Genomic DNA, 19,617 nt, shown 5'->3' with positions numbered 1-19,617 from the left:
GAACACAAAGCAAAGAGAATATAATATGCACTCATAATCGCATCTACTGAGACACAATTAATGATTATACTTTGATGTACATACTTGCAAACCCTTGTCCGGATATGTTATGTTTAGTACTTTAGACAGACAAAAATATATATTACGCCATATGTCATGTTTTGTAACTTGCTTTATTCATTTAATAATATTTTATGAACATTTTTTCAAGACAAAAATTGACTTGAACAACCTCATTTTTACTTGACTGTATCTTTTTAGGGTTAAATTTCTTTACCTTTATTATTTGATCTTGTTGTTTTAGAAACATAGCATTGATTCAAAATCATTTAGAGAGCCAGAAATAAACCCACATACCTATGGTCAATTAATCTTCAACAAAGCAACCAAGAATATATAATGAAGACAGTCTCTTCAGCAGGTGGTGTTGGGAAAACTGGACAGCTACATGTAAATCAGTGAAGTCAGAGCACACACTCACCCTCACACCATGCAGAAAAGTAAACTCAAAATGGCTTAAAGACTTCAACATGAGACCATAAAACTCCTGGAAGAGAATATAGGCAAAATATTCTCTGACGTAAATCGTAGCAACATTGTCTTAGATCACTCTCCCAAGGCAGAAGAAATAAAAGCAAAAATAAACAAATGGGACCTAATCAAACTTACAAGCTTTTGCACAGCAAAGGAAACCATAAACAAAATGAAAAGACCACTTACCAACTGGGAGAAAATATTTGCAAATGAGCCAACCAACAAGGGCCTAATTTCCAAAATATACAAACAGCCTATACAACTCAATAACAACAACAACAACAACCAAAACAACTCAATAAGAAATGGACAGAAGACTTAAATAGACATTTCTACAAAGAAGACACCAGATTAGATCAGATCAGTCGCTCGGTTGTGTCCGACTCTTTGCGACCCCATGAATCGCAGCAGCCAGGCCTCCCTGTCTATCACCTACTCCCGGAGTTTACTGAGACTCACATCCATCGAGTCAGTGATGCCATCCAGCCATCTCATCCTCTGTCATCCCCTTCTCCTCCTGTCCCCAATCCCTCCCAGCATCAGAGTCTTTTCCAATGAGTCAACTCTTCGCATGAGGTGGCCAAAGTACTTGAGTTTCAGCTTTAGCATCATTCCTTCCAAAGAAATCCCAGGGCTGACCTCCTTCAGAATGGACTGGTTGGATCTCCTTGCAGTCCAAGGGACTCTCAAGAGTCTTCTCCAACACCACAGTTCAAAAGCATCAATTCTTCGGCGCTCAGCCTTCTTCACAGTCCAACTCTCACATCCATACATGACCACAGGAAAAACCATAGCCTTGACTAGATGAACCTTTGTTGGCAAAGTAATGTCTCTGCTTTTCAATATGCTATCTAGATTGGTCATAACTTTCCTTCCAAGGAGTAAGTGTCTTTTAATTGCATGGCTGCAGTCACCATCTGCAGTGATTTTGGAGCCCAGAAAAATAAAGTCTGACACTGTTTCCACTGTTTCCCCATCTATTTCCCATGAAGTGATGGGACTGGGTGCCATGATCTTCGTTTTCTGAATGTTGAGCTTTAAGCCAACTTTTTCACTCTCCACTTTCACCTTCATGAAGAGGCTTTTGAGTTCCTCTTCACTTTCTGCCATAAGGGTGGTGTCATCTGCATATCTGAGGTTATTGATATTTCTCCCGGCAATCTTGATTCCAGCTTGTGTTTCTTCCAGTCCAGCGTTTCTCATAATGTACTCTGCATATACGTTAAATAAACAGGGTGACAATAGACAGCCTTGATGTACTCCTTTTCCTATTTGGAACCAGTCTGTTGTTCCATGTCCAGTTCTAACTGTTGCTTCCTGACCTGCATACAAATTTCTCAAGAGGCAGATCAGGTGGTCTGGTATTCCCATCTCTTTCAGAATTTTCCACAGTTTATTGTACAAATGGCCAATAGGCATGTAAAAAGATGCCCAACTTTATTATTAGAGAAATGCAAATCAAAACTACAATGAGGTATCAACTCACATGAGTCAGAATGGCCATCATTAAAACATCTACAAATAAATTCTGGAGAGTCCGTGGAGGAAAGGAAGTCCTCCTACAATGTTGATGGGAATGTAAACTGGTGCAGCCACTATGGAAACAGTATGGAGTTTCCCTCAAAAACTAAAAATGGAGTTGCCGTATTATCCAGCAATCCCACTGCTGGGCATATGTCTGGAAAAAACTCTAATTTGAAAAGATGCATCCCAGTGTTCATAGTGGCACTACTTACAATAGCCGAAACACAGAAGCAACCTGAATGTTCATTGACAGATGAATGGATACAGAAAATGTGGTGTGTGTACGTGTGTGTATGTAGGCATACATATACATAAGCACAATGGAATACAACTCAGCCATAGAAAGAATGAAATAATGCCATTTACAGCAATATGGATGGACCTAGAGATTATCATCATAAGTGAAGTAAGTCAGAAAGAGACAAATATATATTAGCACTTATACTGGAATCTAAAATATGATACAAAACAGAAACAGACTCACAGACATAGAAGACAAGCTTATGGTTACCAAAAGGGAATGGGAGGAGGGATAAATTAGGAGCTTGGGATTAGCAGATACAAACTACTATATATAAAATAAACAGCAAGGTCCTACTGTGTAGCACTGGGAACTGTGGTCAATATCCTATAATAAACCATACTGGGAAAGAATATGAAAAAGTAATATATTCTCTCTTCCTGTCTCACCAGATGTATGTATGTGTGTGTATATATATATCTGAGCCACTTTGCTATACAACAGAAATTAATACAACATTGTAAACCAGTAGTAATTCAAGTAAAAAAGTCTCTATGCTTTCTTTGTAACTAAAACTTTTTACACATTAATTCCTTAAAAATTTTCAGAAGGATTAAAATCCATGCACACTATAAAGCCTTTATCAACAATCTTGCACTAGTTTATATTTCTATTCCCATGCATTAATTGAGAATGTCCATTTCCCTGCAACTTAACCAACACTATTACCATTTCTAAAAATATTTGCCCTCTGATAAGTAAAATGGTTGTGTTAGTAGGTTTTCTTTTATTTTTAGAAAGAGTGGTCTTTTTAAATACATTTATTGGCCATTTGCATTTTGTATAGCATTTCTGTAAATTAAAAATGAGCATCTGATTTTTTTTATAGCATGAAAAACAAGGTCAGTTAAAAAAAACTTTTTGTGAGAACAAGCAGGTCCTGAATGTAAGTTCACATTAAGACAAAGCAGTTATTTATATTTAAGACACAGATATATCAAATGAGACATAAGGTTATTTAAACCGAACCTTCTTTGGGTTGAGAGAGGGTTACGGGGACCAAGAAAGAATTATTTTCAGAATTAGGACTTATTAAAAAATAATCTTTCTCAAAGAAGACATTTTATAAGTTGCTAACATGGCACAGAGAAATTATGTTCTGTCATAGGTCCGTGAGCTTACTTTTTATGTGACAAGCTTGACCTTTTGAATAGTTAGAAAAATAACTCTTCTATTTGGGTGATTTTGTAGGTGGTCACTTACGTGGTTTCATCCACATTATTGGTCTTCAAAAGTTTGCAACTTTATCACTGGGATATTTGGACTCCTCTCATTCTGTTTTTGTTCAGTTTGTTGACTCAGTGAATTTCATCACTTTACTGCCACAAAATAGTAACTAATCTATGTTACAATTCTCAGTAGCCATGAGCTACTTCACAAGGGGAACCTCAAGATCTTTGATTCTTTTCACATTTTTCAAAGTAGATTTAAGTACCAAAATGCGTCATTACATACATTTTATTGGCCTCACCTTGAGTTAAGCTCATAACTTCCTGGGTGTCACAATGAGTCATTAAGGCCCGTTTTCAACAACACAACCTAGGAAGCCAGATGATTTTTAATGAGATATTGAGAGATGGTTATAACCATTGTTCGTTTAGAAGCTGAACCTTGTCTCTGGATAATAATATTTCACATTTGAAATGATATATTTTCCAAGGACTGATGATTATATCATTTCTGTCCAAAATTATAACAACTATCTTCTACTTTTTGGCATATGAGGTATTAACTGCTATACCAACTTTAGCTGGTATAAAGATGCATACCCTTAATGTATGGTTCAGTTCAGTTGCTCAGTCATGTCCCACTCTTTGCAACCCCATGAATTGCAGCACGCCAAGCCTCCCTGTCCATCACCAGCTCCCAGAGTTCACCCAAAATCATGTCCATCAAGTCAATGATGCCATCCAGCTATCTCATCATCTGTCGCCCACTTCTCCTCCTGCCCCCAACCCTCCCAGCATCAGAGACTTTTCCAATGAGTCAACTCTTCGCATGAGGTGGCCAAAGTATTGGAGTTTCAGCTTTAGCATCATTCCTTCCAAAGAACACCCAGGGCTGATCTCCTTTAGGATGGACTGGTTGGATCTCCTTGCAGTCCAAGGGACTCTAAAGAGTCTTTTCCAACACCACAGTTCAAAAGCATCAATTCTTCGGGGCTCAGCCTTCTTCACAGTCCAACTCTCACATCCTTACATGCCCACTGGAAAAACCATAGCCTTGACTAGATGGACCTTTGTTGGCAAAGTAATGTCTCTGCTTTTGAATATGCTATCTAGGTTGGTCATAATTTTCCTTCCAAGGAGTAAGCATCTTTTAATTTCATGGCTGCAGTCACCATCTGCAGTGATTTTGGAGCTCAAAAAGATAAAGTCTGACACTTTCCACTGTGTCCCCAACTATTTCCCATGAAGTGATGGGACCAGATGCCATGATCTTCGTTTTCTGAATGTTGAGCTTTAAGCCAACTTTTTCACTCTCCACTTTCACTTTCATCAAGAGGCTTTTGAGTTCCTCTTCACTTTCTGCCATAAGGGTGGTGTCATCTGCATATCTGAGGTTATTGATATTTCTCCTGGCAATCTTGATTCCAGCTTGTGCTTCTTCCAGCCCAGCATTTCTCATGATGTACTCTACATATAAGTTAAATAAGCAGGGTGACAATGTACAGCCTTGTTATACTCCTTTTCCTATTTGGAACCAGTCTGTTGTTCCATGTCCAGTTCTCACTGTTGCTTCCTGACCTGGTTTTTCAAGAGGCAGGTCAGGTGGTCTGGTATTCCCATCTCTTTCAGAATTTTCCACAGTTTATTGTGATCCACACAGTCAGAGGCTTTGGCATAGTCAATAAAGCAGAAATAGATGTTTTTTTGGAACTCTCTTGCTTTTTCGATGAACCAGCAGATGTTGGCAATTTGATCTCTGGTTCCTCTAGCTTTTCTAAAACCAGCTTGAACATCTGGAAGTTCACGGTTCACGTATTGCTGAAGCCTGGCTTGGAGAATGTTGAGCATTACTTTACTAGCGTGTGAGATGAGTGTAATTGTGTGGTATTTTGAGCATTCTTTGGCATTGCCCTTCTTTGGGATTGGAATGAAAATGGACCTTTTTCAGTCCTGTGGCCGCTGCTGAGTTTTCCAAATTTGCTGGCGTATTGAGTGCAGCACTTTCACAGCATCATCTTTCAGGATTTGGAATAGCTCAACTGAAATTCCTCCACTAACTTTGTTCGTAGTGATGCTTTCTAAGGCCCACTTGACTTCACATTCCAGGATGTCTGGTCTAGGTGAGTGAGCACAGCATCATGATTATCTTGGTCATGAAGATTTTTTTTGTACAGTTCTTCTGTGTATTCTTGCCACCTCTTCTGAGTATCTTCTGCTTCTGTTAGGTCCATACCATTTCCGTCCTTTATTGAGCCCATCTTTGCATGACATGTTCCCTTGGTATCTCTAATTTTCTTGAAGAGATCTCTAGTCTTTCCCATTCTGTTGTTTTCCTCTATTTCTTTGCATTGATCGCTGAGGAAGGCTTTCTTATCTGTCCTTGCTATTCTTTGGAACTCTGCATTCAGATGCTTATGTCTTTCCTTTTCTCCTTTGCTTTTTGCTTCTCTTCTTTTCATAGCTATTTGTAAGCCCTCCTCAGACAGCCATTTTGCTTTTTTGCATTTCTTTTCCATGGGGGTGGTCTTGATCCCTGTCTCCTGTATAATGTCATGAACCTCAGTCCATAGTTCATCAGGCACTCGGTCTATCAAATCTAGGCCCTTAAATCTATTTCTCACTTCTACTGTATAATCATAAGAAATTTGATTTAGGTCATACCTGAATGGTCTAGTGGTTTTCCCTACTTTCTTCAATTTAAGTCTGAATTTGGCAATAAGGAGTTCATGATCTGAGCCACAGTCAGCTCCTGGTCTTGTTTTTGCTGACTGTATAGAGCTTCTCCATCTTTGGCTGCAAAGAATATAATCAATCTGATTTCAGTGTTGACCATCTGATGATGTCCATTTATAGAGTCTTCTCTTGTGTTATTGGAAGAAGGTGTTTGCTAGAATCCTTTTATCAAAAAATCTCAATAATGAAGTAGATGATAAGACATTACAATCATGAAAACATAAACTTTAAGGAGGAGGGAATGGCAGTCCACTCCAGGATTCTTGCCTTTAAAATCCTATTGACAGAGGAGCCTGGTGGGCTACAGTCCATGGTGTTGCAAAGTCAGACAACTGAGCATGCATGCACAATACCTCTCAATACCCCAATTATTTACTTATTTCATTAAACATTATTCCAAGACTTGGTTCTAAACTATAAATACATACATATGCATGCACACACATATGTTTGTGTGTTTGCTCAGTTGCTAGGTCATGTCTGACTCCTCGTAACCCCATGAACTATAGTCTGCCAGGCTCCTCTGTCCATGGAGTTCTCCAGGCAAGAATACTAGAGTGGGTTTCCATTTCCTTCTCCAGGGGATCTTCCCAGATCAAACTTGTGTCTCCTGCATTGCAATGCAGATTTTTAACTACTGAACAACCAGGGAAGTCCATCCTTTTTTTTTTTTTTTTTAAATCATCTAAAAGAATATAATGAATGATTAGTTTTCTTTGGTGGTGCAGATGGTAAAGCATCTTCCTACAATGCGGGAGACCCAGGTTTGATCCCTGGGTTGGGAAGATCCCTTGGAGAAGGAAATGGTGACCCAGTCCAGTAGTCTTGACTGGAAAATCCCATGGACAGAGGAGCATGGTAGGCTACAGTCCATGGGGTCGCAAAGAGTCAGACATGTCTGAGTGACCTCACCCTGCTTTCTGAGAAATACTTTTGTACTTGGTCTCTTTAACTTGTGGGAAGTAAATGTTGTTATTCAGCCTCTTATAATAGATTCATGAAAGTCCCTTGGACAACAAAGAGATCAAACCAGTCCATCCGAAAGGAAATCAACCTTGAATATTCTTTGGAAGGACTCATGCTGAAGTTGAAACTCTATTACTTTGGCCACCTGATGTGAAGAGACAACTCATTGAAAAAGACCTGGATTCTGGGAAAGCTTGAAGGCAGGAGAAGAGAACAACAGAGTTGGATGGCATCACTGACTCAATGGACACGGGTTTGAGCAAACTCTGGGAGACGGTGAAGGACAGGGAAGCCTGGTGTGCTGCAGTTCGTGGGGTCACAAGGAGTCAGACACAACTTAACAACTAAGCAACCATAATTTGGGGAACTGGGAATATCACACAACTGGAGAGTGAAGGCAAGGTTAAAACCCAGGTTTCTGTAATTCCAAAAACTACTTGATGTATCATCCATGCTGCCCTTCCACATACATGGCCATTATTAAATTTGAAAATCAAGCTGAATAGAAAATTACAAATGTGGAGAGAGGACTATTAATCTAGTTAAACTGATACATGATGCTACATTTACTAAAGCAAATAGCCAACTCACAGCTTACAAATTACCTGATATATCCTAATACTATATTCAAAAGGTGGTGGAGGCAGGTAGTACAGACTTAAGAGCATGGGTTTATTTCTCTAGGGATTTACATAGCAGCTCTTCATGGAAAGGAAGAAAGATCATAAAAATGCTGGTAGGTTATCTCGTCGGGTGGAGTTGTAAGAATGATGAAATCATACAGGAGGGTGTGGCACACATCTGGCCTTTTATGAAGTCAGGGGAAAGTGTGACATTCATTTCTATTCAATATGTTAAGTTACATCTTTGGTCATGAATTTTTCTCTCTTTTATTTTAAAGATTTTTACGTGGGTTTTCTAAGAATAGATGTGTTTTCTAAGAATAGATGGGTACCCCAGATATACTGGTGGGAATAATGACTGAAGTTCATGCTTTTCAGATTATCCATAGAGCTTCCCAGGTGGCACTAGTGGTGACAATCCAGGAGACTTAAGAGACGGGAGTTCCATCCCTGGGTTGGGAAGATCCCCTGGAGGAGGGCATGACAACCCACTCCAGTATTCTTGCTTGGAGAATCCCCATGGACAGAGGAGCCTGGCAGGCTACAGTCCATGGGGTCACAAAGAGTTGGACACAACTGAAACGACTTAGCATGCAGGCATAAAAAAATATAAGAGGAGCCCATTATAGCTCACAGAATTCTGTTTGAGTAGAAGTTCTTTGGCGCTTGGAAATGTGTGTACATTCATGTCTGTTGGTCATCCATTTCCATTTTGGGGCAACCTGTTCCAATCTAATGAAAAGTGATTAACCTTTCTCTTGGTCACTTTGCTCACAGGAATCGCACAGTTATGCTTATTAATGGTGGTAAGTTAGGGACTGACTGACCCGTAAAGTTTTTCTATCTCAGCATACTGTTTGGATCATTACTACTTCTCTTAATGAAATCAACTATCACATTCTGCAAATTTTTGTTGGTTGTCTTTAGCATTTTAAAATTTCTTGCTGTCCTAAACTGCATGGCTATGACTGGACACCAACATCTTGTGAGATTTGGATGTGCTTCTGTTGCAGAATAATGAATTCCTTGAAATCTAGACGTTTGTAATAGTAGGAGTATACTTCCTTTTCGTCCTTACCTTTGTCTATTTTTTTGAGCGATCAGAGAGATCTTCAGACACCAACGTGTGTTTCGATGAATTGTTTGTGCTTTGGCTTCCACCGTTAGACCTACAATGATACTTTGCCATGTTTGCTTTCATTACAGATTATTGCTCTGCTTTGGCAGAAATGTTTGTTTTTTGGTTGTTTTTTTTTTTTTTTTTGGTCATTCTATATGACTGGCAGAAGTGATACTCAAAATATGTAGTCACTGGTTCAGCAAAGGCACTGACCATCTGAACAACTGCTCTGACTGGTTACAAGGACACTGGCTATAAACAGCTGGGTAGGTGGGTCCATGTGCAACGGTTTAGTGCTGCTGGTTGAGGATATTTTTGGAGCATCTGTCTCAAGTAGGTTTGTTTGCTTTTTACTACTGTGCAGGCAACATCATAGATCACAGAAAATGTTGACAGAGCTACTGAAGCTACTGAAGTTATTATTTAAGATGACACTGATGAAAGAGCAATTGGGAATTATCTGCTATGTCATACTCATGTAGACCTGTTAATAATCAGATGGCTCAGTGCAATTTAAAAATGTATTTGCTGGGTTTTTGGTGTATCCAGTTCTACTTTGTTCTACCTTTTTTTCTGTGAATGCAGCATACTTCACAAATACTAATTCCCAGCACATGTACATTTTGTTTGAGAGTTAACTACTCTACTACTCCGGGAGTTGGTGATGGACAGGGAGGCCTGGCGTGCTGCGATTCATGGGGTCGCAAAGAATCGGACATAACTGAGCGACTGAACTGAACTGAACTACCCTATATTTAAGATAAAATTAACAGAGCGGGGAGATTAGATCAGAATGCTATCAGATGGTGATAAATTTAGGGTCAAGGTTTAAAACAGACAGTTCATCTACAATCTGATTTTTCATGTTCCTCTGATGTCTGAGCATGAACTCCCCTAGGTAGACAGAAATGTTTATTTAAACACTTTATAGTGATTTATTAAAGTGGATACATCAGTATTTTCTGTATGCGTGCAAAATCCTTGAGCGATTACACAATTAAAAAGGAAATAGATGCAACCTCGCCCGTCACAGGACCAAAATTCCCTTTAGCTGAAAGCACACTTGGAGACGGAGATTAACCATTTTTAAAGAGGAATGTCATCTGTTTATGTTTATTTCTTTTTCTCTCCGGGAGATTCTTTCTCACAGTCAGAATGGGTTCCGGAGTACTACCTAAGGAATCTCAAGCTTTTCTCCCTCCAGTTTCTTTCTCTTAATAGAGAAAGGGAGACAGAAGTTAAAGGCCAGCAGTGTCTATTCTTTTAGCTACATTTTGCACTGGTACTTACATCTACCCTTTCTTGCTTAAGCTACAGGATCCATCTTTCCGATTTCTTTCCTTTTTTTTTTTTTTTTTCTGAAGCGTAAGGAAAGAGGTGAGAAATACTATGGTTTCTTCATTGCCTGTTAAGTCTAGTCAAGGCATGGGGAATTGTATTTCTGGTGGGAAATAGGAAGATGTTCTTTGAATATCTGCTTTGGCCTGATGTGTGTGCACGCCTGACTCTTTGCGACTCCATGGGCTGTAGCCCACCAGGTTCCTCTGTTCATGGAATTTTCCAGGCAAGAATGCTGGAGGGTTTGCCATTTCCTACTCCAGGGGATCTTCCTGACCTAGGGGTTGAACCCATGTCTCTTGCATCTCCTGCATTAGCAGGCGAAAATTCTTTACCATTGCGCCACCCTTGATCTGAGGTATGTGTGTGCTAAGATGCTTCAGGGTATCTAACTTTTTGCGACCTCATAGACTGCAGCCAGCTAGTGACCCTACAGACTGTAACCAGCTAGATGCTATGAAAAAACCCAAAGTGCTGCTTATCTCCGCTGGCAAAAGAAGGGCAGCTAGTAAAATATGAAACGGGTAGGTTGAAGAGAAGAGGTATTAAGGAACCAAAAGACTCAACAAAGAGGAACTTGCCTTTTTGGAGAAAAGAGAGTTAAGTGCTTAACTGGTAGACTATAGCAGTGTCACAAAGCCCTTTTACTTTAGATTAGTTGGGAAGAGTTTGGTCTACAGTTTTGAAGACTCATAAGTAAAATTTGAAGTAACTTAATTTTATTAATGTGAGATTAATTTAATTCTGACTTTTTATTCTGCTAATTCCTTATCAAATTATTTCCTTCACAGAAGGCATTCAGGAAAGAACCTTGCCAAGATTGCTTTACTTAATAGGAGAGATACATTTATTGTTAGTGGTATTTGTATAATAGAAATTAGAGTGCTAAAAACGTAAACATACTGTGTTGTCTGTGGTATAGCAGATAAAAGCACTGGTTGTGGAATCAGATGATCCAGGTTTAAATCCTAGTTCTACATCTGGTGGGCTTGGACACTGACTTAACCCGTCTACGTTTCAATGTTGTCATCTCTGAAATGACACAGAATGTGTACCTAAGCCACTGGGCCAGAATGAGGCTGAAAGTAATGTAAGTGCCTCAGAATAGTGTCCAGCCCAAAGTAAGTGCTCTATAAATGCAGAGTGTTACCACTGAGTAAACATCAGTCTTTTTATACTGCCAATACTTTGACCACGCCCTTTCTCATGGGTAAACTTCATCTCTATTAAATGATCACATTATAAATTACCAGTGTCCAACTTGTGTTTTTCATTCATTTATTTTTTTTTAAACAGACTTTGTTTTGCAAGCTTCCCATTGTGCCCAGACCCTCCCCACCCTCCTCTCACTTCATCTTTAGGACCGGACTGGACACTGCATTTGCTAGGAGGGTGAATATAGAGCCTGACTTCTTCTTCACTTGATTCCTTTTACTTTTCCTAGCTTGGAAGCCAAGATGTTGACAAGATGGGTTTGGGGATAGCAGAGACCCTTTTAGTATAATGTGAAGATGATGCTGATTGTGCCAAAGTGTTACTGTCAATGAAAGTAACTGCCTCTTTTGTTACTTGTTCAGAAGGAGCAGGGAGGTGAAGATTAAACACAGGGATCATTGGGCAAGGCAGACTTAATTCTTGGTGAACTCTTCAACACTTTGCCCCACAGTTCTGAAAGGTCATCACAGTGCTACTTAATAGTCTTAATGTACTGGGTATTGTTTTCCATATAGAATCCCCAAGTGCTTTCAGCCTCCCCTTAGCTGCCAACAGCTTTTCACCTGGTGTTTTCTATTCCTTCCCCACCCCATCTCCTCTGCTTTATCCAAATTCTAGATCTTTGTGCTCCGTATCTCATTCCCTATACTCCCTTCTCACCACCACCAGCCCCATTGCATTTTTATGGTGAATAAAATAACTAGTGTAAGCTCACTGGGATAACAAGGCATTTATTTTTGCATGTCTTTTTGGTAAGATAAGTCAAAGGAAGATGATGAATTTTTTTATTATTATTTATAAAAAATCTACACATAATTCCACTGAATAGCCTAGGCTGCTTTCTGATTTAACTCCCTTGCTGTTTCAGATAAAGAACCTACACAGGCTGTCATCTGAGCAGGCGTTTTGCCTAAAACTTGACCCTCTGAGAGTGAACATCTCAGGGCCGTTCTGCATTCCACTGGTGCCATTAGCCTTCAGTATGCATGTTGCAAAGTACTGTACAGAGTTGGATGTGTCCCAATCAGTTTAGAGGCTAGCTGAAACTTGCCCTGAATCTAAAAGAAAACAATTAAATCAAGACAGTGGGTCTAAAAATAGGTTCCCTAATTATAATGTGAGGTTTGGAGTTAAAGGGACTTTCTTGCATTTGATATTAACTATAACAAACTAGGTTGTTGGTTACAAGTATATAGAGCCCAGTTATTTTGTTGAATAAAGAATGGACTGATGGTTGGTGAGAATGAATTATTGTGTCATAGATGGGTGAGGGGATACATATGTATCATATTAGATTTGAGAACATTTGTCCCTCCTCAAAACTCTAGCTAGGAAATTCACTGGGAATCTTATTTATGCATATGTTTGGTAATGTTTATTACTTATTACTACTACTACTACGTCACTTCAGTCGTGTCCGACTCTGTGCAACCCCAGAGACGGCAGCCCACCAGGCTTCCCATCCCTGGGATTCTCCAGGCAAGAACGCTGGAGTGGGTTGCCATTTCCTTCTCCAGTGCATGAAAGTGAAAAGTGAAAGTGAAGTCGCTCAGTTGTGTCCAACCGTCAGTGACCCCATGGACTGCAGCCTACCAGGCTCCTCCGTCCATGGGATTTTCCAGGCAAGAGTACTGGAGTGGGGTGCCATTGCCTTCTCCATTATTACTTATTAATTCTGTATAAATGGCTCTACTTTTATTACTTATTAATTCTGTATAAATGGCTCTACTTTTATTAAAGACAAGTATCTATTTGAAAAGAAAAATACTTCTCAGCAGCATCCTCAGCACAGGGATGCCTGTGTGTCACTGAACATTATTTTATTTTTAATAATTTTATTTATTTATTTCGGCTGTGCTGTGGGCAGGCTTTGCACTAGTTGCAGTGAATGAGGGCTACTTTCCAGTTGGGATGTGGGCTTCTTCTTGCACTGGCTTCCCTTGTTGCGGAGCACAGGCTCGAGGCGTGTGTTGTAGTTGCTTTAGGAGTTGCAGCATGTGGGCTCAATAGTCGCGACTCCCCGGCTCTAGAGCAGTAGACTGCTCAGTAGCTGTGGCTCATGGACTTCGTTCCTCCGGGCACATGGGTTCTTCCCAGATCAGGGATCAAGCCCATGTCTCCTGCAGACAGGCGGTTTCTTTACCACTGAGCCACCTGGGAAACCCTGTCACTGAACTTTATAAATAAGTGCTTGCTCTTGCCTTAACATATGACTGTTCTGCACAGGCAAAGTGTAAGTATTAATACCATTTGTAAGCATTTGCTGCATTTTCTGTTCTGTGCCTTTCTCTGATTATTTATCTTCTCTTCTCCAAAGAGTGCCATTTTGAACTGCTTGATGGATTTTGTCAGCTGAAAATGTCAGTGCCCTTGTGTAATGAACATGCCAACGTGTATGTGTCTATCTGGAATTAATGTAGAGATGGTGAAGACAGTCAGTGTTGATTGATAATTATATTTGATTTGGGCTTTTTACTTTGCTTCCCTCAACTATCCTGTACTTTGACTTTTATTGCCTCTCACTGAGATTCTGGTCCTGACTAAATAGAGGTTGTTTGAGGAAAAATTTTAAAAAGTACTAATACCTGCCTTCCAAGGGTCTTTTCAAGATCATCTGTGTAATAAATGTCATATGCTAGCATTCAACAATTGGCAGATAGTATTAAGGAAATTAACTTTTCATAAAGATGGAGCCCCATAGAAAAGATCTATCTTTCCTCCTATATCTCTTGTCTTCCTCCTATATCTCTTGAGCTCCAAATTAGCTGTTGCCTCCAAATATTGTCCCTTACTGAAAATGCTATACTGATGACTGTGTCTTAATGTTGTCTGGAATGACTGGCACCACTGTATTTTCCATTCACAAAAATAAAAGTGTTATTCACAATTAATAGAAATTGCACCATCCTCCATTAACAAAAATTGAACCACTCAGGCATCTCACATAGTTCTAGTCTTTCTATTCTCATCAAGGTAAAAAATTTAAAAAGTCAATTTAGCCCAGTAATTGGAAGCAGACTTATATTAGAATGCTGCTAAGTCGCTTCAGTCGTGTCCAACTCTGTGCGACCCCACAGACGGCAGCCCACCAGGCTCCCCCATCCCTGGGATTCTTCAGGCAAGAACACTGGAGTGGGTTGCCATTTCCTTCTCCAATGTATGAAAGTGAAAAGTGAAAGTGAAGTTGCTCAGTTATGTCTGACTCTTCGTGACCCCATGGACTGCAGCCCACCAGGTTCCTCTGTCCATGGGATTTTCCAGGCAAGAGTACTAGAGTGGGGTGCCATTGCCTTCTATATTAGAATACACATTTAATAAATGCATGTGTGCTTACAAACCTATGTCCATACATACCTAAGACTTGTGTCAAGCTGAAGAAACATGAGTGGCCTGCCAGCAAAATAACCCCAGGCTTCTGGTCCTTGATACCAGGGAAAGTGTATGAGTGGTAACAGACTCACAGATCAAGCTATACTATGTAAGAAGCTTTTCTGGAGAGAAGAAAAGGAAGTATCTTCTACTTGCTGTGAAGATTTATGTGTGATTTCAGTAAGATCAAGGTATGTTTAGCTATACATTTTTTGTTTTAATAATCATCTGATATTACTGGGTCGTCTGGGGAAGGAAATGCTTTGGAAAAGGAAGTGGTAATGAAGGGGAAAGTCTTAGGAAGTCAGACTGTGGCATGAGTTGGTGGGTTCTTTATAAGTAATTTCCTGTCTGGGAAGTGGGTTTCTGACTTTGTGTCTTACAAGTGAGGTGACCTATCAAGCTATTTTCTGTGACGTCTGCTGCTTTCCTGTCTGTTTTATTTCCTGAATGCCTAGAATAATCTGTGAGGAGACAACAGAGAGCAAGCATATGTTCAATACAAAGGGCCTGTGAAATCTGTGAGCCTGCTGTGCATCAAGTCAATGTAATTCATTTATTTTTTTAAAGCGTTGATGATACACTCTTTCCTCTGGATGACAGATTACAGAGCACATCTGAAAAACCCTCTCTTTGGGGAAAACATTCTGCCTCTTTTTTGATCCTTGCATAGCATCTTTATTCTGTGTAAGGGGGGAAAAAAAGCAACATTGACTGAATACACCTAAAAAGAAAAGAAATCATAAGAGAATTATATTTGAATATGAGATTGTAATAGTGAACACAAAGATAATACAACACTGTATACATAGATTAAGCTAGGAGAAGCAGTCCTTTCATAGTTTTTCTGCAACTGTCTACAAATTATGGCTAATCTTTTCACTATGCTGGGACCAGAAACTAGAACTAGTAAAGCCTGTGTAGCAGAGGTGACAGAGAAAGTTTCTTTCTGTAGGCTCTAATATGTTAGTTGCAAATAGTGATACCTCTCTAAAAAATACACGTAGAGAAGTTTTACTTTCCTCAAAGAATACTTTTACTAGTTTTATTATTACTAAGACTTTTGTTAGCCGTTGTAGATCTTTGTTATATTTGCAATAGGAAAGATTTACCACTGGTGTTTTAATATTGGAATATATTGATACGTGTCTTCGTCTCCCTCATCGTCTTTGATTTCTCAGTGTCCTCCCCAGACAACCATTTCAGATATTTTTCCTGTCTCCTAAAAACCCCTACATCCAGATCTTACCTCACATAATTTTCTCAAATAAAAATCAAGGTCTTCCAGACTGACCATCCTCATCTGCTCTTTTTCTTTAGCTTAACCTCTCTCTCCTAGGACCAGAACCAGAGGGAGGGGAAGGGCGCCTTTACTCTGAGCCAAGTCCCTTTGTCATCCACAACTTCGATCTTCTTTCTTGCTGCCCCAGGGGTCTTCCTTTGTTCATCATCTTTCTTTATAGCTTCAGACTTCTAGGAATTTGTATGTCTTTTTTAACTTGGGAAGAACATCCTTTGATTCACTTATTTATTCATCATTATTCATTCAGGCAGCATTTGTTGAACAGCTATTTACCCTGTAGTGTTAGTTGTTTGTAAGCAATGGAAACAGATTTTGGTTTCTTTGAACCGAGAAGGAATGTATGGGACAGATATAATAAGGGTGGAAAAGTTTAAGGGTCTGGTTTTGAAGATAACATAGGCCAGAGCAGTTCAGGGGAATCCAGGTGACAAAGAAAAATCTCTTCTGGGATGAATCAGCTTTAACCACCCTCAGCCTCTATATCACTTTTCTATTGGGGTTAGCCAAAAAATTTGTTCGAGTTCTTCCATAAAATTTTAGAAAAAAACCCAAATGAATGTTTTGGCCAACTCCATAAAAAATTTAAGGACTTCCCTGGTGGCTCAGTGGTGAAGAATCTGCTTGCAATGCAGGAGACCGCCTGCAATGCAGAAGATGCGGTTCAATCCCTGGGTCAGGAAGATCCCCTGGAGAAGGAAATGGCAGCCCACTAAAGTGTTCTTGCCTGGGAAATCTCATGGACAGAGGAGCCTGGCAGGCTACAGTCCATTGAGTTACAAAGAGTAGACACGACTGGGCAACTGTCATTTTCATGATGAACATAGTATGGGTGAGTTACTTTAAATATGCATCGTCTCATGTTTAGGACTAGACCCTGTAGATTCTGGAGCCGAGCGTCACACCTCTGCCTACACACTTTATCAGCTGTGTGACCTTGGGGCTGAAAAAAGTATCTACCTTATGGGGTTACTGTGGAGATTATATTAACTCCTTTAAAACCCTCAGAGAGAATTACATAAGTGTTAAATCTTATTAGTACTTTAATTTTTATTCACAATCCAAAACAGCACTCTCCAGTATATATAGTTATCTCTATTTTATGAGGGCCTCAAAGTTCAGAAGATTTAAATGATTTATACAGGGCCAGATAACCAGCAAACAACAGAGTTAAACTGAGACCTTGATTACATGTGTCTCCACTTTTGATCCACTTAGCATTGCACTGTGACATCTGACCCATTGCTTCCCTTTGACCTTTAGGACTTATTCATCCTACTCTGAATTGCTTAACATCACATACTCTGTGAGTTCATCTTGACCATTAGCCTCCAGGCTCATCCTTGGGTCCAGCCAGCCAGCTTTTTGTCTTGCCTGTGTGACCTACTGCCCCAGCTCCAGCTCCAGCTCCTGAATATCTGTATGTATGTGAAGTAAATAGAAGTTTGATTCACCAAAGGCTTTTCTGTAAGGGCTTGATGCAGGCTAAGTCGGTTTGGCCGTGTCAGTCTCTTTGCAATCCCTGCCAAGCTCCTCTGTCTGTGGGATTCTCCATGGAAGAATACTGGAGTGGGTTGCCATGCCCTTCTCCCGGGCATCTTCCCGACCTAAGGATCAAACCCACATCTCTTACGTCTCCTGCATTGGAAGGCAAGTTCTGTACCACAAGTGCCACCTGCTAAAGCCAAGTGTGCAAGTTCACGACGGAGGCTGCAAACATTTAAGAAAGAGAGGATATACCATCATGTGTATAAGTGTTTCATTCATTTCTGTGAATGTAGTGAAGGAAATCTGTACTGGCCAGTTCCAAAGAAGCTACACATCTGTGGGCATTCTACCTGCATATCTGCATGGCTTTCTCGTTGGCCAGTTGTTGTCTTGTCATTAGATTCAGCACTTTGGAAACACCCGAAGACTTACCATTTGGATGGTTGTATGAATACTTGATGATAAAAACTTGACTCTGTTTCTGCTCTTGTGGTGAATCTGAGGGGAATCTTAGTTCCACATGTTATATACCATCATGACCTTTCTTTGATGTATCGTGGTGTGGCAGACAGATGTACACAAGTATCAAACTCCTGAATAGTTCAACTACCCTTGTTCTTCACAACAGGATTAGGAGGCAGAATGGGCCTTCTGTGCAGTCCAGCCTTACCATGTGAAAGAAAACACATATACAAAGCAGGTTCTCTGTATTTAGAAATGAGGTTCTTTTGGGTCAGGCTTTATTTAATTTAGAGACACTTAGGATTTACATTCAAAATGCATTCCCACTTCATGGCCTTAAAGAGTCAAACATTAAAGATTGAAGGAAGAATTCCAATAGTATTTTTAAAACAATTAAGCTGCAGAATGTCAATATTTGGACACCTAAAAAAGAAAATATTTCTTTTAATGAGTGTTAATGTAATCACTAACACACCAAAGAAAGGGTTCATAAGGGAACCTTGAATTCACTGATGTTTGAAAGAAGGATACTTTTAGTTCAACTGAGGAGGAAATGTTTTATTTCAACTAGGAATTAAAGGGTTTTATATACAAATGAAATGATTTTACAATATGGGAAGGACTTGAAGGGAGAGGGAAAAAACCGCAAGGATCAGAAATGTTAAAGACGGAATGTAAAGGGAAGGGCAAGAAGGAGAGGTTTGAAGGGAAGAGGGAAAGAAAGAGGCTGTGTTTCAGGACTTTGGTTGCTTCCATGGGGTGCAACCTGGAAGCTTCTCTAATGGTAAAGGGACTCACACAGATGGCCTGTGACCAGCCTCACACATGGGTGTCAACCCTCTAAAACAGAGCAGGTACAGGCACAAAATGATGAGGAGGGCAGAGCATGGGAACTGCCACACACCAAGGGGAGTGGAAAGATGTACAGAGATTAAAATGTACATTTGCCACACAAAAGGTTTCTATTCTATTCAGGAATCTCAAGCCCCAAAACTAGAACCCAATATAAAACCAAATTTAGCGAAAAAAGTCTAAGATTCTTTGATAACCCCTCTACCTAGGGAATTGATGTCCATGCATCTCTAGGAGCTATAGAATGGTTCTTCTGATGGGTTACATAGTATAATAAGAACTTAGTACCAGTACCTATACTTATTGGAAAATGTGGAAACTGGTATCATTTATTAGAAGAAGAATCATTGACATAACAGGGCTTACACAAAAGTATTGACTGAAGGAGGAAAATTAAATAGACATGTGGGTGCTAAATAAGTGACAATAGGTACCAAATGTAACCAACTGTCTCAAAAGGTCTAAGAAGATCATTCATTCACCCTAGCAAAAAAAAAAAAAAAATTTTTTTAAAGGCCTGGGCTACACCCTTCAAATATAAGGGCAAGTAAGATAGGCATAGTTTCTGATCTCATGGCACATGTGGGCAAATAAGTAAGTGATGATATTGGCATTTAACCTGT

The 19,617-nt window shown here is 39.8% G+C and overlaps 1 protein-coding gene across 3 annotated transcripts in view; it reads left to right on the top strand.

Moving 5' to 3' along the window:
* ADAMTSL1 (ADAMTS like 1) overlaps window positions 1–19,617 on the top strand; it is a 1,120,558-nt gene that overhangs the window by 72,864 nt on the left and 1,028,077 nt on the right. Inside the window, exon 1 of one of the 3 annotated variants that reach the window (XM_070794494.1) lies at window positions 1–19,617. This exon is cut by the window's left edge and continues 19,639 nt beyond it; it is cut by the window's right edge and continues 33,636 nt beyond it. The exons of the other annotated variants lie outside the window; for them this stretch is intronic. The gene's annotated coding sequence lies outside the window, so the exon portion shown is untranslated. 3 annotated transcript variants of the gene reach the window in all.

Source organism: Bos indicus, chromosome 8 (assembly GCF_029378745.1).
Source record: "Bos indicus isolate NIAB-ARS_2022 breed Sahiwal x Tharparkar chromosome 8, NIAB-ARS_B.indTharparkar_mat_pri_1.0, whole genome shotgun sequence".
In the NCBI taxonomy this organism is placed as follows: Eukaryota; Metazoa; Chordata; class Mammalia; order Artiodactyla; family Bovidae; genus Bos; species Bos indicus.
This window is presented reverse-complemented; position numbering and strand designations above follow the sequence as displayed.